Here is a 26,556-nt window from a genome sequence, read left to right as displayed (position 1 = left end):
CATTCATTTCCTACCACCTCCAAATCTGCTCACGTGATCTGAGCCACTTTATTTCTAGCCTGAATTCCTACAAGAATCTGATATCCCAACTTCCACCTCCTCCCCTACATTCTCCTCGCAATGGAGCAGTCAGTAAGATACTTTGAAAAATTAAGTCTGATCATAACATTCCTCAGAATTGCTCAGTGGTTCCCAGTTTTACTCAGATAAAAGTTCTATTAATGAGAAATAGCCCTTCTACGATATGCTCCTACTCCTATTACCATTCCACCTTACTTTCTCTTCTCTGTCACAGTGATATCTTTACATGTTTCTGCTTTGGACTCTGCACTAGCTGGTCCATCTGCTTATACCACTCTCCATCAATTACATACATGGCTACTTTTCTTGATTCCTTCAAGGGTCTTTTCTGAAATGTCAATTTTTCAATGTAAACTTGACCTGCCTACCTTATGTAAAATTTCAACTTTCATGCTAGCTTCAGCAGCACATATACTAAAATTGGAATGATACAGAGAAGATTAGCATGGCCTCTGCATCTGCACAAAGACGACATGCAAATTCAAGAAGTGTTACATATTTTTGAAAGAAGGAATTTTAGGGGCGCCTGGGTGGCTCAGTCGGTTAAGCGTCTGGCTTCTGCTCAGGTCATGATCTCACAGTCCGTGAGTTCGAGCCCCAAGTCAGGCTCTGTGCTGACAGCTTGGAGCCTGGAGCCTGCTCTGGATTCTGGGTCTCCCTCTCTCTCTGACCCTCCCCCGTTCATACTCTGTCTCCCTCTGTCTCAAAAATAAATAAACATTAAAAAAAAAGAAAAAAGAAAAAGAAAGAAGGAATTTTATAATTGTGGCAAAATGTTAATATGTGATTCTGGGTCTTGGCACTATTCTTGTGACTTTTAGTATGTCTTACATTATTTCAGAATACAAGTTTAAATTTTTAAAAACAAGAAACAAACAAGAATTACAACTCCCTATTATCTCTTCTGTACCTTACATTTTCTTTCTTGACAGCACTTAACACCTTGTAAAACACTGTATGATTTAGTTACCTGCTAAAGTTTTTGCTTATTGTCTTTCTACACTAGGTTATAAGCTCCATAACGACAGAGATTCTTGTCTGTTTTGTTTCCTGGTGTATTCCATGCACCTTGAGCAGTTAGTACCTGACACTAAGCACTCATCATTTGTTCTATAAAAGTTTCAAAGGAAGGGGGGCCATGATTAGAGAGACTAAGAGGTTGAATAGTTCCTAGAGATGAGAAAGTATAAAGTGGCTCTGTAGGAGTGCATGGCTGAACTAGTGTGGAAATAAAATTCACAGAAGACACAGCATTCCAGGAACTAGAAACTAGCATGTTGTATCAGTTGGGCTATAGATTTAAACACAGAAGTCACCCTGTGGTGCGTGGGTGGCTCAGTCAGTTAAGCCTCCCACTTCAGCTCAGGTAATGATCTCGTGGTTCGTGGGTTCGAGCCCTGCGTCAGGTTCTGAGCTGACAACTGAGCCTGGAGCCTGTTTCAGATTCTGTGTCTCCCTCTATCTGCCCCTTCCCCTGCTCAAGACCTGTCTCTCTCTCTCTCTCTCTCAAAAATAAATAAACATTAAAACATTTTAAACAATTAAATAAATAAAGATAGAAGTCACTCAAAGAAGAAAGACAGTAAGCCAAATTCAAGTCACAGTAGGGAAACGGGGGACATAGTTTGCAGAGTGATTAAGATTAGAGGGGAGTTGTTTAATGAATACAGATTAGAGCTCCCTGTTAGGATATTAGGGTATTAGAACACCTGAGAAAGTTCTTAGATAGAAAGGATGCCTACATACGGAAAATTCTGCCTCATACAGAGAATCAATCAAACCTTCTGTTCAATTTAATATCAAATTCAGTTAAAGTAGGTAACTAAATTTCAAAAATTCATCCTAGACAAAAATTAGCAGTGGAAATGGTTCCAAGAACTACAGCAATTTGGCTACATACAGTGTAGCTAAAAATAAGATGATTGGGGGGCACCTGGGTGGCTCAGTTGGTTAAGCGGCCGACTTCGGCTCAGGTCATGATCTCACGGTCCGTGAGGTCGAGCCCCGTGTCTGGCTCTGTGCTGACAGCTCAGAGCCTGGAGCCTGTTTCAGATTCTGTGTCTCCCTCTCTCTGACCCTCCCCCGTTCATGCTCTGTCTCTCTCTGTCTCAAAAATAAATAAACGTTAAAAAAAAAATAAGATGATTGGGAAAAGTGGCAAAGAAATAATAACAGGCCAGATCAGGGAGGTTCTCAAATGCCATGCTAAAAAAAAGTCTGGATTTTATTCTGTAAGAAACTGAGGGCCTTTCCTAGAGTTTAATCAGGCAATTAGTTTACAAAGATTACCTTGTCAAATTTGGAAGACTAGATGTGGGGGCAGGGAAAACCTTTGGAAGCCTACCACAAATAGCCCAGGTAATAAAATTTATAATTTCTTGGCTTCAGACTCCTGTATTTAATTACTTACCTGACATTTTGGACATCTGATAGACATTTCTAACCTAACTGTCCAAAACCAAAGTCTTATTTCTCCACCAAACTTGTGTGTTCCCTACCTAATCTCTCAGTAGTAGTACAACTGTGCAAGTTAACTCAAATCAGCAACTTGGGTTCACTCTTGATTTCTCCCTCTCCTTTAGCCAAATTAAATCCATTTATAATTAATTATTCCTAAGGCATATCTCAAATGCATCCAATTCTTTCCAGTTGCAATGCCATCCCAAACTATCACTGCTCCACTGGAATACTGCACTAGCTCCCAAATGGACTCTCCCACATTTTCCTTAATATCAGTTGGTTTCCTTAAAGCACTTGCTATAATTAGCAACTCTTTTTATCTATTTACTTGAATTTTGTCTTTCCCTCTTACTGAAATGCCTTCATAAACTCAAGAACTATAAACTGTCTTATTTATCATTTTACTTCAGCACTCTAGTATCAGCCAGGTCAATAAACAACAATATTTATAAAACTAACACATATTTACTATAAGCCAGGCACTATTTTATATACTTTACATTTATTAAGTCATTTAAACCTCACAATAATCTGTGGTGTAGGTATTGTATTATCTCAATTTTATAGATTAAAAAAAAAAAATTAAGGCACAGATTATCAACTAATCTGCACAAGGTCATCCAACAAGTACCTGGCCAAACCCAGAATCAAACCAAGGGAGCCTGGAGCCCATCCTCTTGACTATTAACCAGCACTTCTCTTATCAGATGTTCAATAGATATTTCTTGACCGAATAAACAAATGAGAGGACAATGAGAAGAACAGGTTTAGGGCACATGTTGAATTCGAAGGACTTGGAAAGGGCTATGAGGTACAGTGGGATGTTGTAATTACCATACAGAAGTCATCGGATTCTACTGGAAACCACCTATAAAATGCAAGCCTCTTAAAAAAAAAAAAAGTGATTATAGGGGCACCTGGGTGGCACAGTCAGTAAAACATAGACTTCAGCTCAGGTCATGATCTCACAGTTCATAAGTTCCAGCCCCACACCAGGCTCTCTGCTGTCAGTGCAGAGTCTGCTTCAGATACTGTCTCCCTCTCTCTCTGCCCCTCCCCCACTTGTCTCTCTCAAAATAAATAAGCTTAATTATATATTTTTTAAAAATTGGACATGCTTTTAAACTGTAAGCTTTTATACCCAAATCCGTAATAAAAACATGTTCTGACAAAGCACCGAGAGCCCCATTAAGCCTTGACTGTATCTATAAAAATTTCTGTATTAATATAAAATGAAATATTTGTCTTTAAGTAGCAGTCAGTATCTATATGAATGTCACACATGTATTTTACTCAAATATAAAATTGCAGAGATGGACTTTAAATTTGACAAAATGATACCAAAATCTATCTTAAAAAAAAATAAACAGGGGGCACCTGGGTGGTTCAGTCAGTTAAGCAACTGACTCTTGATTTCGTCTCAGGTCATGATCTCACAGGTTTTAAGTTCGAGCCCCACGTCAGGCTCTATGCTGACAGCACAGAGCCTGCTTGGGTTCTCTCTCTCTCTCTCTCTCTCTCTCTCTTTCTCTCAAAATAAATAAACATTAAAAAAAAACAGAAAATGTGAGAATAGCAAGAAAATATCTAAAGGAGAAGAATGGAAGCACACTTTACCTACTTGATAACAAAACATATTATAAAGTTACAGAAATTAAGATAATGGGTATGGTGCAAGTCAAAGACAGAACAATGAAAAAGAACAGGGTCCAAACAAAATCAAGTATATATAAATTGTAAAATTAAATGTAAGAACAAATTTAAAATTATGTATACATATTATTTTTTATTACCTAATTTCTAAGCATCACAAATGCTTTCCTATGCATCACAAACTAGAAACTATAATGGAAAAAAGATATTTTTCAAGAGTAAAATAATTAAAACTATGTCATGGAAAAACAGCATTAGAAGTTAAAAAGACAAATCTAAAAATGGGAGTCAAGGGTTTGCAAAATATATGACAAAGAGTTAAAAACCTAAGTAGTAATTTCTTTAAAATTAAGAGACTATGGGTGCCTGGGTGGCTCAATTGGTTAAATGTCCAAATCTTGGTTTCAGTTCAGGTCACAATCTCAGGGTTCGTAGGTTCAAGCCCCAAGTCAGGCTCTGCACTGACAGCATGGAGCCTGCTTGGAATATTCTCTCTCTCGGGTAGAGCATTTGACTGGAATATTCTCTCTCTCTCTGCCCTCTCCCCTGCTCACGGGTACTCTCTCTCTCTCTCTCAAAACAAACAAACAAAAAAACTATTAACAGACTATGATAACAACAGGCTATTCATGAGATTAAACAATGGACAATAAAAGATGCTCAATATCAACTGAATTCAATTACAAACAAAGCAATGAAGAACCACTTTTTGAAATCAGATGGGATAGACTACAAGATGGCAACTGGGTGTTTTCAAACACAGTAAGAAAGATAATGGGCACATTTCTGAAGAGCAATTTAGGAATTATGGAGTATTTGTGGTTAAATAACCTACTTCTAAAAAGTTAGATTTACAGGATAATCGGGCAAGCATATAAAGATGTTGCTCACCACATGATTCCTTTTAAAAGTTAATAATTGACCCAGCAATCCCACTTCTGGGCATATATCCAAAAGAAATGAAAACAGTATCTTGAAGAGATATGTGCACACCCATGTCAAAAGGCAGAAGCAACCTAAATGTTTATTGGCAGATGAATGGATAAACAAAATGCAGTATATACATACATATGGGAATATTATTCGACCACGAAAAAGGAAATCCTGTCCTATGCTACAACATGGATGAATCTTGAGGACGCGATGTATAAGTCAAATAAGGCAAAGGACAAATACTGTGTGATTTCACTTTTAAGAGGTATCTAAAGTAGCCAAATGCTTAGAAACAAAGTAGAATGGTGAGTGCCAAGGGCTGTGGGAGGAGGAAAAGAGAGTTGTTGGTACAAAAAGTACAGTTTCAGTTTTGCAAGATGAAAAAGTTCCAGGTATCTATTAAATAACAAGGTGCATATACTTAACACTACTTAAAAACAGTTAAGGTGGTAAGTTTTAGGTTTTTTACCACAATCAAAGTTAATAAAAAATAATGTAAATATCCATCAGGTAGGACTTGGTTATGTTAGAGACACACAATTTAATACTAGATAGCAATAAAAAATGATAATATTAATATATATCTAGTCATCCACAGCCTACTGTTGAACTAAAAAAAAAAAAAGTTTACAAGAAAGCAAGGTAGTGTGAGAACATGCAAGCAAATGTCCGTATTTACAATAGAGAGATATGTAAAGATAGTCACCAAAATTTTACGGTGGTATCTCTGGATAATGGTATCACAGATGACCTTCTTTTCAATATTTGCCTGTCTTTTTAAATACAATGAGCACATATTACGTACTTAACAAAGGATACTTGAAAAAAGAGAAGTGATTGCCACCACTGGTTTCAGAATTCTAGAATGGAATTCTACATTTCTCACCCCCTATGTGTCTGTAGCACATCTTGGGGAATCAATAAATACTTGAGAAACAGGATTAGCGATTAAGAGATCAGGAATGAGACAGACTTGGATACAAATGTCAGCTCCAAAGTTAACTGATCAAGGCCTTAAAGTCTTAAAGAATGTCATTCAACACCAATTTCTTCAAATATAAACGTCATATAACAATACCTGCAGGAAAAACTTAAAGCACTTAATATCATTCCTGGCTGAGGAAACACCCAATAAAATGGCCATAATTACTAGTTCTTAACTTGATTTATACTGGAAAAACTCATCACAAAACGAAAAAACGAAATTAAGCATCTATAGAAACCTATACTGAAAATCTCAACTGCATTAAAAAACAAGAGCTCTATATTATGCACCTGAAAGTAATACTGTGTGTTAACTCAAATTAAGATTAAAAACTCAACCAAAAAAACAAGAGATCATGCTCTGTTGGACCCACAACACTGATGCTTAACTCAAAAAAAAAAAAAAAAAAAAAGAATGTAATGGACCATTTTTGAGTATCAATCCTGTGCCCTTCTGTAGTTTATCTCCTTCCAACCAGCGTTTAGAAGTGTGTTTGTAAAAGTGGGAGTTGTTAGCTCAGAACTTCTGAGCCCGTCTTCAGTCAAAAGGAAGACCTGAAGCCATGCTTCATGCATGCAAAGCGGCTAAAAACCTTACAGGCACCCTCCAAAAACACATGTGTGCAATCTAATAGTGAGCAATCAAAAGATAAGCAAATTGGGACTCTGGGATTGAAGATTAGGGGAGCATTATGGCATTATGAACCTCGGAATTACCGCCATCCCATATTACCCACTCTTTCCTAAAATACAATTACATGTCGTTCAACTTCCTATCTCCCTAGCAAAAAACTACCGACTTGCCCGCCACGCCACTCCGAAAGCCACACCTGGTGTATTCGCTGCAGTATCTCCAACTCCCGCCACAGGTTTGGCTCGCGTCCGCCCCAAAGCGGAAGTGACTTCAAAGGGCCAAACTGAAAGTAAGAAAGTTAAAATACTAGGAATCTAAAAGCCCTACGGCATTCTGAGAAAACTCTTCTCTGACTACCGTTTTCTGCCTTCCCTCTTCTGTTAGGGTGGCGAAAAGGATTCGCCACAGACTTGAAACTGGTTCCCCGCCCCAAACTCCAAATCTTTTACATTTTATTCCCTCTCATTGGCCAACAAGATGCCATTCGTACCTCCCAGGAACTACAATTCCCGTCAGGCCCCAGGAGAAGTAACAGTAGGAGAGGACAGAGGTGGGGGCAAAGCGCATTGGGAAGTGTAGTCGCCTGCAGACCGAACACAGCAGTAACCCCGCCTTCTCCCACTGAAGCTGGAGAAACCAGGTGTTCAACTTAAAACCCGTTACCGCTAAAGGGAGGAGCCAAGCCCTTAAACAGCTTTCCTCACTTCCCTCCACATGGAGGATGGTAATGTTTATTTATTCCTACAAAGATCTATAACTATTCCTTGAAGAAATACGGTTGTCCTTCCAATATCTTCAGGTCAGTAAAACTCCCAGAACTCCTCCACCTCAGGCTCCCAACTCGTGGGAAAAGGTGGCTTTTTTTACAAGTGGGCAAAATGGCTGTCCTCTTAGTTTTACCATTGGTTGTCCTTTGCGTCCTTCAAGGGCGGTTACTTACCACTGATTGGTTCTTTTTCCCTTGAGGGTGGAGGAAGATTTGGCACGGCTCTCCCGCGGCCCGGGAGGAGATAAAGGGGTGGAGAGAAGGCAGTTTTTTCAGGCCTGATTGGATGATCCTCATGTCACTCAGAGGATGTATAACCTATGATTTGTCGGCTGCTCCTCAAAGAGAACGAAGAGGCGGGGCTAGTGCGTGGTGGGAAGGGGCGGGATTCTGCCAGCCGCGGCTGCCGCTGGAGCCGGTGTCCGGGCTGGTGATGGGGTTAATTCCCTTTCGTAAGACTCTTACTTGCACCCACCCAGCCCCGCCGTCGCCCCGCCGCGCCGCGCTCCAACCGCCTCCTCCTCCTCCTCCTCCTCCTCCTCAGTAACGCGGGTAAGAGATGCCCTCCCCTCCCCCCTCCAGCTCCCCGGGAATAACGCGCCTCGCTCCCCTCCCCCGCCCGCCAACCGGTAGCGCTAACGGAGAAGGAGGCAGGCAGGGGAGAGATGTGTGTGAGAAGGTGGCCTTCCCCGCCGAGCCATCGCTTTTCCAGCCGGGGCCCCGCCGAGGTGCTGCTGCTGCCAGCCCGCCAGGAGGTCGGGTTCCGAGGGAGCTCGGCTCGCCTGGCCCGCCGCTGCGGCTGCAGCTGCATCCACTACCTTGTGCCCACCGCCCCCACCCGGGGGCCATGTGAAAAGCAAACCCCTCGAGGCCTAGCGGAGGAGGCAGGGGAAAGGTTCCTGAGTCCCTGCCATGGCTGCTGCTTGCTGCCCTTGCAGCCCCAGGGACTCAGGAACCAACCACAGCAGGCCTGCCAGGAGCGGGTGCCGTGCGTGGTTCTGCTCTCTCGGGTGACTGGCGCCGGTGCCTCCGGCTCCCCGGCCCACACCACGCCTCGGCCCCCGGCCTCGCACTGGGAGAATTTTTAGAAAGAAAATCAGGCGTTCCGACCAGTTGGTGAAAAATGTAGGCACATCTTGCCTGTGGTACCAGGAAAAGCACAATGGGAATATTGAAAAGAAAGTTGAATGACTGTCAGTGCCACGGACCCCGGGGGTCGGATTTACACACATTATGGTTGAGCCCAAGGCTCAAACCTGTGTTTTTGAAGTTTTTTGTTCTCTTTTTTTGTTACTAGGTGCAGAGGAGAGTGCCTCTGCTTTTTGAGCTTGCTTTTATGTGGGAACAAATTGTTGAGGCTGTCTTGTCCCGTGTGTAATTGTCCTGGGATAGCAAGAAAGTTAAGTAAAAGGTGAAGAGGTGCTTGCTCAAGTAGTCTTAGTAAACAGCAGATGATTTTTCTAGTAAGATTTTCCGGGAAATATGTGCATGTAGATTTAAACCTCCATGGTTTTAGTTTACCTAGTTGTAATTCTGAAGAAACCATTTGCTTTTGGCTTAGATGTCATTGATAACAAAAACTTTTTGAGTAACGAAAAGGTGGTTAAAGTCTAACTGGAAGCTAACCTGTTTGTAATATTGGAAAGAGTAAGATCTATGTAATATTTAACATGGTTGAATACCAGTGTAACTGGAGTAATTGAACACATTGTAATAAAATTTGGTATATTGGGCTATTTTTGAGAGCAAATGTTTCTTTGTCACATACTGATTAGGTGCTCATCTTTTCACACCTTTTTTGTTGTTGGGTGGTTTTTTTGTTGTTGTTGTTGTTGTTTTTTGCTTGGGTGAATATGTCCTTAAATAATGGATTCTGTAATTTGTAGCAGACCTGCCTGTGTCAAGGATAACATTTTAGGCATACTTCTGAGGCTCAACTTGTTACTAGAGTAAACTTGGTTCTGAAGAATAATCAGAGTTTTGACAGACCATTTCTTTTGGGTCTAGGGACACCCTACTGGCTTAATGATCTTACCTGTTCCATAACTAAATCGCTTGCATACAGAATTACATAGATCCATAGATTCAGGATATGCTAAAAAATATATATATATACATATGAGAACACGTAACCCTGAAAGGTAAGTTCCCTCCGTTCCCCCACAAAGTACCCATTGCTTAACTTAGTCTTTTCTAAAACTTGTTGGTTAATTGATAAATTACAGAATTGATGCTTTCGGGTTTCATATACTTCATGTACAGAAAGAACTGATGAAAATATAGGAGGCTTGTGCATTCTCTGATTAGTGTGGGATCCTTTTGTGAGTTTCAGTTCAATCTCCTCATCTATATAATTGGGATGATAGCACTTAACTCTTGGAGTTGCCAGGATTAGAGATGAGTATATAAAGGCCCTACCATTGATTGTGTTTAACACATAGTATGTATTATTAAATATTAACATATTTTCATGCTTAAAAGAATGAGTTTGTTATTTACACGCACAAGATGTTGCAGCCTGAAAACTTGCTCTGTGAGGCAGAGGAGCACTATGGGAGTTTTCATTTATGTAGGGGCTTAAATTGGTAAAGTTTGCAGCTAGCCATTTTTAAATTAAAAGGTATGTGGGAAATTGGTTACCAGATACCGAAGAGTTGTTTATTTTATAGAAGGTTTTTACTTGTGCATTAAAATCCACATGTTTGTGGAATATATTTCAAGTGAATTATTTTGGGGAGAAAGTACGTGGTAAATTGTTGTAGTGATAAATTCTCCTAGTATCTTTTAAATTTTAGTTAGTTGATACATGTTTCAAGGTCTGGTTTATATACCTGATATCCATATTCAATGTGCTATCAGGCTGCTGACAAGCAACTCTTGCAGAGTTAAGATTAAGTCATTTGAATTCATTCAGCCACAGGCGGACTACAGTTTTGTTGTTGTTTTTAATTCTCAATATTTATCCATACTTGGGTTTTTCTTTTCTGTGAAATAATATACCAGACACATTGTTCTTTAGCTTTTCAGGCACTTTTGAAAATGTATTGGTCTTCATACATACTAGTGTCTTTGCAGTTTGTACCTGTAGACAGATTTGAGTTTAGCATGAAAAGTTGTATTATGAAGTCTTCGGACACTAATGCCTGGCCAGGGTTCAAGGCAGCCATACCTTATGCTGAATAGTGAACAAACACAGTATGATTGGATGCTCCTTTGGGGAGTCTTATATGGCAGCAGCAGAATATTTTACAAAATTGAAAAAACGTTTCCTTAAATTGTGCAGAAGAAATGCACTTCCATGCCTTGCCAACTAATAAAAGATTTTCTGGTACTAGCACTTTAGAATACCCAATTATACCCATTTGAATTAATGTTAAGTTTTAATTCTTCAGAAATAGAGAAGCACTGAGAGTTGATAATACTTTTATTTTCTCCATTCTTGAAAATGTTACAATAATGAGTTGATGAGTTTGTAATGTATCATTGCTATTTGAATCAGAAAATTTCACTGTTAACACTTGATGATCTATTGCAAATACTCTTTGACAGATCCTGTGTCTAAAAGGTGTGGTTACAAAAGGCAATGAACTTTTCAAATGGCTATTGTAGTTCCAAACCACAGAATCAGTACTCTGTATTCACACATGTATACAATGATGATAAGTTATTATTTGTAACTGAACTAAACTGGGATAAAGGAGCATGTCAGTTTTTCTCAGTATAATAGTCATTTTTTTTCCAAAGTAAAATAATCTTGCATTTAATCCTTGTGAAATCTCATGTTTACTAGTAATACAGACGTGCAAAGAATCAAATCATAAAATCAAACAAAATTTTATTAAGTTAACTTTGCTTCTCAAATAAGTATATGTTATATAATTAAGCAAATTTGTTTATACCTGATAAGATGTAAGAATGGAAGCATAATTCAATTCAATTAGTTGTTGGGTGATGGTTGAAATAACAGATGAGTTATTCAATCCTAACTGAAAGCTAGTTCTTTACCTTATTTTCCAACAGTTTGTTTTTTTCCCAGATTTTATCCTTGAATATTTTGCCTATACTTACCATCTTAGTCTCTACACATGCCTATTAATTTTTTATTCCCATGAGTTTTGAAAGCCTATACTTTATGAACTTTTCTGTTTGTTTGCCTTCTTAAAGATTTCTTTTGTAAGCTCACTTCTCTAAGCAAATCATGAAGTTTTTGTGCCTTATTTCATAAGTATTAAAGCTTATGTTTAAATGATTGTTTTTATACCCTACTTGACTAGTGTTTTCATCTACAGCTCCCTGAAAGTACTTTCTCTACAAAAGAAATTAAGTATGCAAAATAAATTACATTACATTTGTTTTTATTCTTTTTTTTTTGAGAGAGAGCATGCACGCTCACACAAGGGAGCATGAGTGGGGGAGGGGCAGGGAGAGGGGGAGAGAAACCCAAACAGGCTCCTCCCTGTCGGCCTGGAGCCCTCAAGGGGCTTCATCTCACAAACCATGAAATCATGACCTGAACCGAAACCAAGAGTTGAACACTTGACTGACTGAGCCACTCAGGCGCTGCTATTTGTTTTTATTCTTGACCTTTCTTCTTGAAAGGCAATAATTTGATATTGCCTTGCCTCAGAGTTTAAAGTACTATAAATTGACTTCTCCCAGCTTTAGTTTGATCAATGACAGATAAAAATTAATTTTGTGGGCTAGTTGTATAATTAGCTTCACTAACAGGTCTTCTGCGTGAAAGAAATTCCATAACTGGTATAAGATACCACCTTATAGTCTGAGTTAGAGGTTTAACTGTAGATTTACCTTGATGCTTTGTTTCTTAATAGAGAGAGAAGCTATGGAATTTAATTTAAAAAAAAAAAGGTTTGGGGCGCCTGGGTGGCTCAGTCGGTTGGGCGTCCAACTTCAACTCAGGTCATGATCTCGCAGTTTGTGAGTTCAAGCCCCACATCGGGCTCTGTGCTGACAGCTCAGAGCCTGGACCGTGCTTCGGATTCTGTGTCTCCTCCTCTCTCTGCCCCTCCCCTGCTCATGCTCTGTCTCTCTCTGTCTCAATAATAAATAAACGTTAAAAAAAAAAAAAAAGGTTTAATGTGGGGAAAAAACTGTAAATGTTTCCAAAGCAATGACTTAAATGAACAAAAGGCCTTCATTTTTAGGGTGCTTTTGGGGAAATTTCTTATTACAGAACTGCTATGTTTAAAAATACGTTAGTATCTTTTTACTGGAACCAACCCAAATGCCCTTCATTGAGTGAATGGTTAAACAAACTGCTACGTGCATACCATAGAATACTACGCAGCAGTAAAAAGAAAGAAACATTGATAAAGCAACCTAGGTGGATTTTAAAGTAATTACACCAAGTGAATAAAACAATGTTTTTAATAATTAATTTTATTTATTTTGGAGAGAGAGCACAGACAGGGGAGGAGCAGAGAGAGACAGGGACAGAGAGGATCAGATGCGGGCTCTGCACTGACATCCGTGAACCCAACGTGTGTCTCAAACTCACCAAATATGAGACCATGACCTAAGCCAAAGTCCGATGTTCAAATGACAAAGCCACCCAGGCACCCCATGAATAAAAGTTTTAAAATAGAGCAACCATGTGGTCCCATTTACATACTCAAAATGGCAGATTATAGAGATGGAGCACAGATTAGTGGTTGCCAGGCATTAAGAGATGGGGTTTGAGGGAGCAGAATGGTTGTGATTATAAAGGGGTAGCATGAAGAATCTTTGAAGTAATGGAACAGTTCTGTATGTTGATTGTATGGTAGTTACCTAAATCTACATGTGATAAAATTGCATAGAAACACAGAACAAATGAGTGCATGCAAAACTGGCAAAATCTGAATAAGGTTGTATATCAATATCTGTCTCTGGTTTTGATGTTCAACTGTACTTATATAACATTATCATCAAGGGAAACTGAAGAGTACATGGGAGCTTTCTGTACTATTTTTTGCAACTCCCTGTGAATGTACTATTATTTAAAAAATACAAAGTCAAGCACAAAAAAAACCCATTCTTTACATATATATAATATTGAAATTATTTTGTATAATATGTATAATATTGAAAAAAGTATATTTTTAAGCAAATAGCCTCTGCAAAATGCCATTCATACATTTTATATTGTTGATTTGTGTTGGTTTTACTAAGTCATGTTCACATGCATTGGAGCACAATAGAAATACTGATAGTCAAATATCTCCAAGATGCAGTTTCCATTTTCCTTATATTTGCCTTGTTTTCCCTAAATGCCAATTCTTTCTCCATCATCCTTTTGTAAAGGCTTGCTGGGGGCGCCTGGGTGGCGCAGTCGGTTAAGCGTCCGACTTCAGCCAGGTCACTATCTCGCGGTCCGTGAGTTCGAGCCCCGCGTCGGGCTCTGGGCTGGTGGCTCGGAGCCTGGAGCCTGTTTCCGATTCTGTGTCTCCCTCTCTCTCTGCCCCTCCTCCATTCATGCTCTGTCTCTCTCTATCCCAAAAATAAATAAACGTTGAAAAAAAAAATTAAAAAAAAAAAAAAGAAAAATCAAAAAATAAAAATAAAGGCTTGCTGCCCTTTCACTTTCCAAGTCTTCATAGAAATTAAAGAATCTGACATTAGTTATCTATATTGTTCATTTCCAGTTGCTAAAAGGATTTTGTCAAGAGGCTATATATTCATTATTTAACCAGATACTTACATTTTAAGCATATTGAATATCTGTAAGACAAAATAAAAGAATTTATCTCGTAAAGATATATAGAACGAGCAAATGAGGAATCACTTGGGGAAAGAAAGTGATGTAAGTGCTTGTTAAGTAACACTGTAGTTACTGTATGACCCTCCACTTTTTAATGCGAAAGTACTAAATGTTTTAATGCAAAAGTAGTAAATGTTTTAAAGCAGTGTGAGGAGGTTAGAAGTAAAAGTGTAGACCACCAACTTGGGGAGGATACACTTTTTGTGATATGGATGATGACCTTGATCCATTTGGAGTTATTTTTTGGTTACGGTGTGAGATAGGGGGTTCAAATTCATTTTATCTGTGGATATCATTTTTATCTCCACACCATTTGTTGAAAACACTGTTCTTTCCCAGTTAAATTGTCTTGGCTCCTTTCTTGACTATAAATGTGCAAGGTTATTTCTCAATTCTAAATTCTACCACATTGATTTTGTGTCTATCACTAGGCCAGTGGTACCACTGGCTACACTGTTTGATTATGAAACTTTGTAACAAGTTTTGAAATTAGGACTTTTTTTTTTTGAAATTAGGGTTTGCCTCCAACTTTGCTGTTTTTCAATATTGTTTTGGCTATTTATCTGTTTTCATATGTTTAAGATCAGCTTGCCAATTTCTGCAGAGAAGTCAGCTTGGATTTTTGATATGAATTATGTCAAACAGGTCAATTGGGCAATTTGGAGAATATTACCATTTTAACAGTACTAAATGAAAATGTCTTTAACGTGTAGTGATTCACTTAAAAAGAATAATAAACTCATTGCATGTTAATATAAATAATCATTTTTATGAAAAATAACATTTCAAAATAAAAAAATAGCAAGAAGAATGGGATTGTTTTACAGTTTTACAAATCTTCTTAACGTTTGGCTTATCAGGAGAAGTTGGGTTGTTATATCTACTGTAGTATTCACTCTCATTGGACATGTGATTTTGGCTGAAATCTAAGAAGATAATTTGGCCACACACAGATAGAAGAAAAGTGAGGGACCTCATGGACCCTTTGACAGGATCTTGATCCACAGTGGTCCTTGGACCACATTGTGAAAACAGCTTGTCCAGTGGGAAGAAATAAATGTTTGGAAACTCAAAGACTTGGTTAAAAATCACAAGTCGCCACTGAACAGTTGATGTGATTTTGAGCAAGTAATTTAGCCTCTCAGGTTTCTTCATCTGTAAAATGGAGGTAATGACACTATACTTTGAAAGGAGGAAACAAGATCATGCCTGTGAAGTTTGGAGTATATAGAAACCACCAAAGAACTGATTCTTGTCTTTAATTTAGACTTGTCAACCCTTCTCTATTGTATGGGATTAGCTAATTTCCACCCCCCCCCCCCAAAAGTTTACATATCACAGCATGGTAACCTTCATGTAAACTTGGTTTATTGTGGTGGTGTTTACTTAAGAGTTGAGTTTTCTTCATTTAGTCTTTTATTATCAGCCCTTATAGCTACAAATCATGATAGTGAAGAAGGGAAGGGAAGAAGGGTCAACAAAGAAGGTAAAAGAATTTATCAGAAGTGAGGGAGTAAAAGGGGGCCTGCGTGGCTCAATTGGTGGAGTGTGGGACCCTTGATCTCGGGGTTGTGAGTTCAAGCCCCACGTTGGGTTTAAAGGTTACTGAGAAATGAAATCTTTTTTTAAAAAGGGGGGGGGGTGGAAGAAATGAAGTAAAATTGATGCCTCCTTTAGATCATTTGTCATCTTACTCATCCTGCTATTAATGTTGAAGAATGAAGGAAACCAAAAAAACTCTGCCTTAAATTAGAGAATGGTTCCTTTAGCATTTTCCCCCCTGTTAAAATTAATAAAATTAAATCATAAATGACTCCAATTTTTTAATGATTCTATAAATACTGGACCAAATCATGTATAAAGTTCTAAAAAAAAATAATTCTTGCCACTAGAACTCTATGTCATTACAGTAGTAACTTTAACTTGGCATTTGTATGCAAAGCTAAAGTGATACGATTATTACTATACAAAATAATGAAAAGTGTGAATTCACTCATTCAGCAGGTATTTATTGAAAACTTACTTTGTATTGGTTTTGTAAAACAGAGAATGCCCTTGCCCTCCTGGATCTCATTTTCTTATGGGTGAGACAAAGAAATGGAATATATATAAAATATAATGTCAGATAGAAATACAGAAATTATTGTAATGAATACAAAAGGTTGAGAGCTTAAAGATTGACAGAATGAGGTATACAGTCTATTTGAGACAGGGTGATCAGGGAAGACCTCTTGACATTTGAAAATGCAAACACTTGAATGAAGTAAGAGAACAAGCCATGAGATACATGAGTGAAGAACATTCTGGGTAGAAGGAACAAAGTACAAAGGCCATGAAATGGAGGAGATGGAAATGGAAATTATACTTGTTTACCGATGTTCAGTGTCCTCCCGAAGACAGCATTTAAAGGAATAAGTACATTAAGAACACTTTGAGGTGTGGCTCTGGGACTGTCGGCTATGCATATTTTTAGCCAAATGAATCATTTCCACTGTAGAGCCTGTTAATTCCAAATGTATTGGATTTTAAAGGACATTAGCAAAGTCTAAACCTAAATCTTTAATCTTCACTTGTCTTTTTAATGCTAAACCAAAAGGATTTCTTGTTTTTTCAATACTAAACCAAAAGATGCATTTATATAGAGTGATAGGTAAATCTTTGTGTTGAAATGTGAGAATTTCTGGTCCAACCGCAGTAGTTCTCAAGATCAGTCCAGTGGCAGCTTGTCCTAAAGTTATCTACTTTTCATTTCTTCTTCCAGTGAGTTGAAATGAGGACAAGGGGAGATACCTGGCTTGGGCCTTTCCAGCCAGCTATTATGAGGATCTGACAGGACAGCAATCAAGCAAAAGTCATTGAGCCTTTGCTTGAACTACTCTGGTGACAGGAGTGCATTCCTAAGGGACTTCTTGTCTCTTATTTCTTTGTTTCTGGGTTTTCAGGTATATAGCTATAAATGTGAATATATATAGATACGTACATATCTGTATAGCTGTGTGTGTTTATGTTTGTGTATATATACGTGTATGTATGTGTGTATATGTGTATATATGTATATAGTATTTGATGTAGAGGAGGGTATAGTCAAAGGAGAGAAGATCCAGTTGGAGGAGGAGAGCATAATTGAAATGTTATCATAAATGTACATCAATATCAGTGTCATCTATAGGCTCTCCTTCTCCCTCCTTGCCCCCAGAGAGTAGAAAATAAGGTATGGTTAGGGATGGGAGACTTTACCTGCCCAGGCCTAAGACCCACTTGCTTGGCCCAGTTGTCCTAAAAAGAGGGAAAAAGGGATAGGAAGAGTAACTCTATAGATGCCCTCAGTAAGTATGTGTCTCCCAATTTTACTCCCCCTGGCTGTTTAGCACCACCTTAGGCTTACCAGGTTGTATTCCATATTATTGCTGGTGAGAAACTCGATCTAATCCTCAAAGCAAATTAGATCTTGTCACAGAACCAGGCAGCTAGACCATAATGGTATCTTTGTGGTTTTAGGTTTTTATCTTTTATAAGGTGGTACAATCATAGGAAAGAAATGTCTTGAAGGATAGTTTTAAAAGCTATTTTTAGATCATTTTGATAAGCTGATTTCAGAAATGTGTTCAGGTTGTTTATTTTTTTAATTTGGATAATTTTGCCACCTTGTGTGTCTTTTGAAATCAAAAATATTTATTATTCAATACATCAACAGATGGTAAACTTTTCTTTTTGACTGAGATGAAAACTGAACCAGTGTAAAACTTACTACATTTCTAAAATGAACTTTTTGGAAAGTTTGCACTTTTAAAAGCTTTATTAAAACAGTGCATTACATATAAAAATCAAACAGTACAGTGGATCAGTAGTTGATTATCATTCCCTTATCTGCTGTCTTATTATCAGGATTCATGAGTCTCTTGAGCTAGAATGTTCTTAGCACCAAATGTCAAATGGATTCTTTTTCATGCTTCCATCAATTTATCAATATCATGTCAAATTGTTTTGTTACACGTTGGAAGCATGGGTTTTCTGTGACTTTTTAATTCTGGAGTTTCTCACAGCCTTTTTTTCTGATTGGCAAGCAATAGTGTACCATCACCATACCCTCAAAGTTATTCAGTCTCTATTTCATGGATACTTCTTTCTTTTTTTTTTTTTTTTTAATTTAATTTTTTATTTTTTTAAATTTACATCCAAATTAGTTAGCATATAGTGAGTGCAACAGTGATTTCAGGAGAAGATTCCTTAGTGCCCCTTACCCATTTAGCCCATTCCCCCCCCCAGAACCCCTCCAGTAAACCCTCAGTTTGTTCTCCGTATTTATGAGTCTTTAGCTATTGTTGATAGTGCTGCTATAAACATGGGGGTGCATGTGTCCCTTCGAAACAGCACACCTGTATCCCTTGGATAAATGCCTAGTAGTGCAATTGCTGGGTTGTAAGGTAGTTCTATTTTTAGTTTTTTGAGGAACCTCCATACTGTTTTCCAGAGTGGCCGTACCAGCTTGCATTCCCATCATGGATACTTCTTTACCTCAGAGATTTTCTCTTTGATTCTTGTGTCCTGCCCTCATCCTGGGACTTCCCTTCTGCCCTCCAAAGTTGAATCAACTGTTTGCTGGATTCTATGGATCCTTCCTCTTTCTTGGTTTTTAAAATACTCATTTTGCTAGATAATAGCCTGAGGTATTTTCCTTAAAAAGTTTGCTTGAGAAGTAAACCTTTTCAGACTTTACATGCCTGAAGTCTTTATTCTGCCATCATACCTGAATGATGTTTTAGAATGCTAAATTCAAAATCATTTTAACCTTGTATTTAAATTTGTCTTCTAGTATCTGGGTTGCTTTTAGAGATCTACTGCTGAAATTTTCCAAACATAAAGTTTGATAGAGGACTCATTTCAGCAGTTACTAACATTTTGTACTGTTTGTTTGATCATATATCTGTCAATCCATCTCATTTTTTTCAGTTTATTTTTGAGAGAGACAGAAAGCAGAAGCTGGAGGGGGCAGAGACGGAGTGAGGGAGAGAGAATCCCAAGCAAGCTCCACACTGTTAGCACAGAGCCCAGTACAGGGCTCGAACCCACGAACTGAGAGATTGTGACCTGAGCCAAAACCAAGAGTGAGCCACTTAGGCCCCCCTCATCTCATTTTTTTAAATGTTTATTTATTTATTTTTGAGGGAGAGAGAGAGAATCCCAAGCAGACTCTGTTGTGAGCCTGGAGCCCAGCACAGGACTCTATCTCACAAACTGTAAGATCATGACCTGAGCCGAAATCAAGAGCCAGACACTTAAGTGACTGAGCCACCCAGGTACCCCAATCCATCTCATTTTTTTTTTGACACATTTCAAAATAAATTTCAGGGATCACTTCACTCCTGAACACTTTGGCATTCATGTAATTAACTAGAGTTCAGTCAGTATTTGATTTTTTTTTATGGGTAAATATACACATAGAAATGCATAAATCAAGAACTTAACCATTTAGTGAAATTTCAATAAATTGTATACATAGACCCAGGTGCCTGTCAAGGTATAGAACATTACCATCATGCCAATAAACAACAACCAAAAGTTTTGATTCTTTTTCATCATATGTTTTCTAGTGCTGGGCCTTATATAAATGAATTCATACAATATGTACTCTTTTGTGTAAGTCTTCTTTAACTCAACATGTTTTTCACATTTATCTACGTTGTTACATGTGTGAATGTTTCCGTTTTTACTATAGAATAGAATTTTATTGCATAAATATACAATTCGTTTTTCTCTTCTACTGATTGCCACCCCTGTGCTGTTCCTGGTTTTTAGCTTTTATAAATAAAGCTCTTTGACTCATGAGAATATTTGAGAATAAGTTTTGTTTTGCTTTGTTTTTTGTTTTAAAGTTTATTTATTTATTTAGAGAGAGAGTGAGAGCAAGCAAGGGATGAAGAGAGAGAATCCCAAGCAGGCTCTGCACTATCAACATGGAGCCTGACTCAGGGCTCAGTCTCACAAACCATGAGATCATGACCAGAGCCAAGATCACGACTCAGATGCTTGACTGACTGAACCACCCAGGCGCCCCAAGAAGTTTTAAATATTCAAATTAGAAACACCTACTAACATGGAATATTATAGCACAAAAATCCATTCATTTATTTCTTTATTCCATTTTTTCCTAGTTCTTGAATTTTTGTCAATATAATATTAAGTCACAATTTAGCTGAGAATACTGTCAAACTTTCATTTCTTGCTATTCTTAGTAATACAAAGAGCAGGTAGGAAGATTATTTAAAATCATCTCCGTTTTGTAAAAAATAATCTCTGTACCCAACATGGGGCTTAAACTCACAACCCTGAGATCAAGAGTCACATGCTGTGCTGACCCAACCATAAAATCATTCCCCTTTTTTAAAGTTTTGAATATTCTTATTGAAATTTTAAGATTAACCTGTGTTTCCTAGTCCATGTAATTTAGGTAATCGGGTATTTATGTTAATTAGATGTAATTAAGTGTAGGTTTTTCCTAGAAGTTAGGATTTCAACATATGCACTGATTTTAGAGGTAGTCATTTTTTAAGAATATATTAGTTTGACATTATCTTTCATATGACTCATTCTTTAATCCAGAGAGACATGACGTTTTGTGTTGTGTTTTGTGTCTATTATGCAAGAGTACTGTGTGTTTTGTTTATTTTTAAACAAAGAATGTTGCTTCTACTTGTAATTGTTTTGGAATTTTAAAGACCCAAGTTTAAACTCTTAAATTCATGATCTAGAAGGCCTTTTCCAACTCTTAACGTTTTATTAAATTTTTAAGGTAAATAAAGAATGAAATTTTCTGGTTGCCATATTACATTACACGAAAGGGTTATGTATAAGGTCCAGTGTATACATTCCATGGCTTTTTGTGAGTGTTAATTTTATACCTAATGAATGCTGATTCTGAAATTTAAAATTTAAAAAGTGTAAAGTGTCTTTTGTAGTCTAGTTTTTAAGCTGTGTTTGTGGCACGTGAAAATTGCTTGATGGCTTTTCTGAAAGCTACCTGCAGCTGCTACACAACTTTTCAGTTGAGTCTACCTAACTACTGAAATGGAAAGTCCAGTAATAAGATAGGCGACAGTTTAAGAGGATTGATTTAAATGTTAAATACAGTTCATATCCACTTGGACTCTATTAGCATCTAACACCTGTACTTTAATTTTAGAGAGGAAATTATTCATCTTTTCTCATGTTGTTTTCTCTTGGTTTATGTGGCATTTGTGAAAATGCTTACAGAAATGCTGGTACTAAGATAAGGGATAATTGATGTTCTTGTTTGTGAAACAAACAAGTTCCACTAAGATCACAGAAATGGCTACTAATTAAATTGCTTCTGTCCTTAAAGACATACCTCTGCCTTCAAGAAGCTCATGACTTAGTAGAAATCCATTTGAGTCAAAATTTCCATATTCTAAATGGATGCAGCTTCCATTTCCTTTTCTTGCTTTCTCTACTTCCTACTTGCTCTCTCCTTTCCTCTCATCATTGAACAAATTAGCTTAAAGATAGGGCAGCTTAAAGAATGAGCTATGAAAAAGGAGTCAGGGATGCCCGGCTGGCTCACTCAGTAGAGCATGCCACTCTTAATCTTGGGGTTTTAAGTTCAAACCCCACATTCGATGTAGAAATTACTTAAAATTTTTTGAAAAGAAAAAGAAGAGTCTCACTTGGTGGTTTTTAATGAAATATATCAATATATGCATTTCCAAGGATAACGTGGGGTTTACACCTTCTAAATGCAAAATACAGAACCAAGTGAAAGTTGGTGGTCAGGTAACATTAACTGAATTGCTTTTACATATCCTATCATAAAGTCTTGTTATAAAGAATACAAGCATTCTTGTCTTGATCTCATCTCTCTCACAGCTTTTCATCTGACATCCTGTGCTTCAAAGATACTAAGTTAACGGCCTGGCCAGGACTTCAAGAATCATCTCTAAACTACAAGTCCAACTTTGTACTATACCAAGTATAAAGGAATTAATCAGATCAGTTAATGTACCCCTTTTTTTTTGGCCCCAGAACTTAATGGAGGCAAGTTTATTGGGGAATATTTCAAGATAGATTGCTTATCATGCTTACTACAGACTCAGTACTTTATTCTTCTAGACATTCTAATGTTACTTGCTCGAAACTACTTATGTACTTAGCAGACCTTCCTTCCCTCCTGATTCAAATGCTAGTGTTTATGACCAAGTTATAAATGAGCCTACACCACTCAGTGAGCTAATTAAGAAATTGAAAAGTCAGCATACATTGCCTATGATATAACTGAAAAATAATTTCAGTTTATTTAGTAAAGAGTTTGTTTTATGTGTACTGTGCAAGAGTTTGTGTGTGTCTACTGGTGAGAAAATATGCATTGTAATAGTATGGAAAGCATAGTACATTCTTTTTAACTCACTGACTTGATCTAATCCAAAATTTAAATTCCACGTAAAGTCACTGAGAGACTATAGAATGACATTTGCTTGTTGGTCTGGTGTTTTTTTCATGACAAAGATACTGTGTTTATTTAGGTTGTGTATTAAGAGTGGCTTTTAGAGAGGATGCCTGGGTGGCTAAGTCGGTTAAGCTTCCGACTCCTGATTTGGGCTCAGGGTTCCTGAGTTGAGTTTGAGCCCTGTGTCAGGCTCTACACTGACAGGGCAGAGCCTGCTTGGGATTCTCTCTCTTTCCCTCTCTCTCTGCCTCCCCTGCTTACTCTCTCTCTCCCAAAATAATAATAATAATAATAATAATAATAATAATAAACTTTTTAAAAAAGTGGCTTTTAGGGAAGTTGTTACAGAAAAAAACATGTCTTATTTTGTAAACCAGGATGTATTTTTTTAATGTAGTACATTTTGTGAAGTAGAACATTTTAAAATTAATTGCTAGTTTGTTGTTAAAAGTGCTTGACAGAGGCTTGTGTGGCGTCCAGGCCCAAGTGGCATGCCTTGGGTAGTGGGGCTCCACAGGTTCCAGGTGTTCCGGTCCCATGAGATGAGGAAGAAGAGGAAGTGGAGGATGAGGACGAAGACGATAAAGACAGTGACGAAGAAGAGGATGAAGACGACGAGAGCGTCGACGAGGAAGTGAATGTTGAATTTGAAGCGTATTCCATCTCAGATAATGATTATGTCAGAATTAAGAAGTTAACTGCAGCAGCTTTTCCTGAAGGCTCCTGTGAACATTGCAGAACTAACTGATTTCTTAATTCAACAAAACCACATCGGGAGTGTGATTAAGCAAACAGATGTTTCAGAAGACAGTGATGACGATGTGGATGAAGATGAGATTTTTGGATTCATAAGTCTTTTCAATTTAACTGAAAGAAAGGGTACGCAGTGTGCTGAACAAATTAAAGAGTTGATCCTGAGCTCCTGTAAGAAGAGCTGTGGAAAGATCTCGGTTGAACAGCTGGACGCGCTTTTCAACAACGCCTCCTAGCCTGTGGGCTTTCTCCTCAGCGAGAGGTTCATTAACGTTCCTCCTCAGATCGTGCTGCCCATGCACCAGCAGCTCCAGAAAGAACTGGCAGAGGCACACGGAACGAACAAGCTGTGTGGAGAGTGTTCCTTCTACCTTCTGATTAGCAAGACGTTTGTGGAAGCTGGAAAAAACAATCCCAAAAAGAAATGGAGCAGCCAAGAAAAAGATGAGTTAATGTTTGCAAGTGCAGAGGAAGAAATTTTCTATGAGAAGGCAATCTTGAAGTTCAACTACTAGGTGCAGGAAGAGAGCGACACCTGTCTGGGAGGCAGGTGGTCCTTTGACAACGTCCCAATGAAGCCCTTGCAAACTGTGATGTTGATTCCAGGTGACAAGATGGATGAAATCATGGGTAAACTGAAAGAGCATCTCTCTCTCTGACCCATTTCCCATGGGCAGCAGGGGGCTGGTTTTCATTTTTGTAAAATTACCAGAAAACAGCTCAGATTTACTGAAAAACTCATCACTTTTTTCAGATTAAGGCCTCTACAAAAAAGTAGGGTTGTCACCTGTGTCTGTGACACATTTACAAAATAGCTTTTAAAAAAAAATTTTTGGTCAAATTATGAATGGTTGATGAAGAGCTTTTCCAGTAAGAAGGAAAACGTGGAGTAGTAATTTAGAACTCAATAAAAACTTCCATTTTTTATTTTTAAATAATGGAAAAAAAAAGTGCTTGACATCTATTCCATGAATAGTTTTCCTGGTTATCTGGAATATTTTTCTTTATATCTGGAATGGTCTTTCTGACTAAAGTTTATCCAACCTGGAGGAAATTCAGTATATTTCACACTGAAATGAATTACAGAATTTGATTACTTTTTTTTTGGAAGGTAAGATTTATCCAATTCAAGATCTCAATAAATGTGTTCTGGCGAAAGCAAACAGCAGTGATTTACATAAGTTTTCAACAATACAGGTTCACAAGAATGTTTATAAATTATTGCCATGAAAGAAGGGAGTAGGCAGAAATTGAGATGTGCAGTGTTGCAGATATTGGGGATTGAGGAGCACCAGAATACAACTCAGGTGTATTAAGATCCTAAAGGTACTAAGGAGTTGGACTTGGTTTTCATGAATATGCATTTGAGTATGAGTAGGTCAGATGCTGTCGATCAAGCACTGTTAAAAATTTCCATAAGATTTCCAGATGTGGCATGGGTGTTTTTGTTTGTTTCTATATAATCTGACATATAAACCGTGTTGAAATTTATTGGCCAGTCTTGGGTTTTTTCCTACTGATATTTTTATACAGCCTAATTGAGGTATAACAGACATACCATAAAATTCACCCATGTAAAGTTTACAGTTCGTTGGGTTTTAGTATATTCACAGAATTATGCAGTCACCACCATAATCTTATTGTAGAACATGAACATCACTTCAAAAAGAGGGGCACCTGAGTGTCTCAGTCGGTTAAGTGTTCAACACTTGATCCAGCTCAGGGCTTGATCTCAGGGTCATGAGTTCAAGCCCCATATTGGGCTCCATGCTGGACATGAAGCCTATTTAGTGAATATGGGGGTTTTTTGTTTTTGTTTTTGTTTTTGTTTTTTTAACAGTCATGCTCCGTGGTCCTTTCTTCCTCCCCCAGGCCTAGAGAACCATTAACCTACAATCAGTCTTTGTAGATTTGCATCATACAGTATGTCACTTTTTGTGACTTTCTTTTAAGCATAGTGTTTAAAGGATCATCCACGTTGTAGCATGAATCAGTTCTTCATTCCTTTTTTGTGGCTGAATAATATGCCACTGTATGGACCACATTTTTTTTATCCCTCAACTGAGGGGCATTGGAGTTATTTCTACTTCTTGGCAATTGTGAATGACACTGCTGTAATTATAAGCAAACAAGTTTTTGTGTGGATGTATGTTTTCGTTTCTCTTGGGTATATACCCAGGAATGGAATTGCTGGGTCATATCATGACTCTGTGTTTAACCATTTGAGGAGCTGATAAACTGTTTTCTGAGGTAGCTGCACCATTTTGCATTCCTGGTGGCAATATGAGGGGGGTTACAGTCTCTCCACATACTCCCCACTGCTTGTCATTGTCTGTCTTTGATTATAACCATTTTAGTGGTTGTGCAGTAATATCTTGTGGTTTTGATCTGCATGTCTCTAATGATTAAAGATGGTGAACATCTTTTCATGTATTTATTATTGACTCCTGTTGATTTTATGTAGACCTTGATATCTAGATGTTGTTTGTATACCTTTTATGAACTCTGTAATTACTCAGTATTTAGGCTCTATTTGTCACATAAAATGCCATTGTATGTTTGAACACATTACGTATGTTATATTGGAGAATTGGAGAGAGACTAATTCATCAGTGTTTTCCAAACTTACCTGATAAATAGGATAGTCACCAGTTTGCCTAAGACAGTCCCTGTTGATGCCTGTTGTTCTGGCATACTTATAAAAGTAGCCTCTTTCACTCTGAAGTGCCCTGCTTTGGACAATAAATTACATGGCTATGCTACTGACAATTAACCTAGAGTATTTAAATACACACTTGCTATCTGCTAGATCAGAATCTCCAAGAAAAAGGCCTGGAAATACGTTTTTAACAATTTCAAGGTCAAGCACATTTATGTTATCCTAGCAGAATGCTGGTGTTTCTCTGTAACCCAGAACCCATTATCATTGTTTTAATGGGACAGTGAGTTGCAAGTTAAAATAGGAGAGGAATAATTTCTTTTGATAGGCTAACACCATCCTTCTCCTTAAAGTAATGATAGAGGAGTATTTTATAACATGCATGTTAGGTTCTTAGGAGCAAGGGAGTATGGGA

The 26,556-nt window shown here is 37.8% G+C and overlaps 2 protein-coding genes and 2 pseudogenes across 19 annotated transcripts in view; 3 read left to right on the top strand and 1 right to left on the bottom strand.

The window, feature by feature from the left end:
• ZRANB3 (zinc finger RANBP2-type containing 3) overlaps positions 1 to 7,756 on the bottom strand; it is a 311,003-nt gene extending 303,247 nt beyond the window's left edge. For 4 of the 6 annotated variants that reach the window (XM_047873302.1, XM_047873306.1, XM_047873305.1 and 1 more), the window contains exon 1: positions 6,942 to 7,139. The gene's annotated coding sequence lies outside the window, so the exon portion shown is untranslated. Of the gene's footprint in view, positions 1 to 6,941; positions 7,140 to 7,235; positions 7,281 to 7,685 lie in introns of those variants that run through there. The other 2 variants (XM_047873301.1, XM_047873303.1) reach the window with 2 other exon arrangements.
• On the top strand, positions 472 to 584 carry LOC125174173 (uncharacterized; annotated as a pseudogene).
• Positions 7,525 to 26,556, top strand: part of R3HDM1 (R3H domain containing 1) — a 207,876-nt gene continuing 188,844 nt past the window's right edge. For 12 of the 13 annotated variants that reach the window (XM_047873299.1, XM_047873295.1, XM_047873292.1 and 9 more), the window contains exon 1: positions 7,900 to 8,063. The gene's annotated coding sequence lies outside the window, so the exon portion shown is untranslated. Of the gene's footprint in view, positions 7,545 to 7,899; positions 8,064 to 26,556 lie in introns of those variants that run through there. The other variant, XM_047873290.1, reaches the window with a different exon arrangement.
• On the top strand, positions 14,284 to 25,742 carry LOC125171647 (BRCA2 and CDKN1A-interacting protein-like; annotated as a pseudogene).

This window comes from Prionailurus viverrinus, chromosome C1, assembly GCF_022837055.1.
Source record: "Prionailurus viverrinus isolate Anna chromosome C1, UM_Priviv_1.0, whole genome shotgun sequence".
Classification (NCBI taxonomy): Eukaryota; Metazoa; Chordata; class Mammalia; order Carnivora; family Felidae; genus Prionailurus; species Prionailurus viverrinus.
The sequence above is the reverse complement of the archived record's forward strand: the minus strand, read 5'-3'. Positions and strand labels throughout refer to the sequence as shown.